We start from the raw sequence: 964 nt of genomic DNA on the forward strand, positions 1-964 counted from the left end.
GCGCTGCGCGGCCCCCCGCGCAAGGCGCCCGGAGCCGCCCTCCAGTAAGTAGCTCGCCCTTCTCTTTCTCTCCGGGCTCCTCCGGCCTTCGCTGCCGCTGCTGCCGCTGCGTTTTTTAATATCCCCCCAAATGAATAAAATAAAATCCCCGCTTGTAACATCAAATTCTTGGCTTTTTCCCAGCCCCCGAGCCACAAGTTTTGCCGGGGGAAAGGACCAAGCGGTTCTCAGTTTTCCCTCTCAAGGGCAGCGGGGAGATAGATGCGTGCGATTTTTTTTTCTTTACCTTGATTTGTGTGGGTTGGTTTTGTTTTTCTTTTTTTTAAATGAATACGATTGGATTTTATTCCTTCCGTGATCTTATTTTTTTAATAATTAAGATCTCATTTTATTCCCTTTCAATCCGGGGTGTTTTCCCCCGGCCGGCGCTGCTCAGATTTTTTTTTTTTTCCCCGGGGTTAAAACACATCTGTAAAAATGTTTTACAGACGTACAAAAAAATTACAGATGTTTTTTCTGGCTGTCAAAATTACAGATGTATTTTTGGGGGGTGTCAGAATTGCAGCTGGTGTTTGGGGGAGTGTCAAAATTACAGCTTTTTTCGGCGTCTCAAAATGACTGATGCTTTTGAGGGCTCCGGGTTGTCGCCGCGTTGCTCCGAGGACAGAGGCAGACCGGGAGCTTTGGGTAAATGTGATATTTTCCCCCCCACCTCTTTCGTGGGTCTAATATCTCACATTTCCCCTGGCTACAGGCGCGGGGGGTGTTTTTTGCCCACGTCTGAGCGCTGGGGGTGGGTTGGAGGACCCCCGGGTGGAAAACGAATAATCGCAGAAATCAAGCGGAGCGGGAGAGGGGACATGTTGGAAGGAGCCGCGCGGATCTGCTGGAAAGGAAAGGAACGAGACGGGGCTTTTTGTTGCCGCTGCCGCTGGTAACGGCTCCGGCGCGCCGCTCCCCGGGC

The sequence above is a fragment of the Crocodylus porosus genome, unplaced genomic scaffold, assembly GCF_001723895.1.
Source record: "Crocodylus porosus isolate Cpor-Errol unplaced genomic scaffold, CroPor_comp1, whole genome shotgun sequence".
NCBI classification, from domain to species: domain Eukaryota; kingdom Metazoa; phylum Chordata; order Crocodylia; family Crocodylidae; genus Crocodylus; species Crocodylus porosus.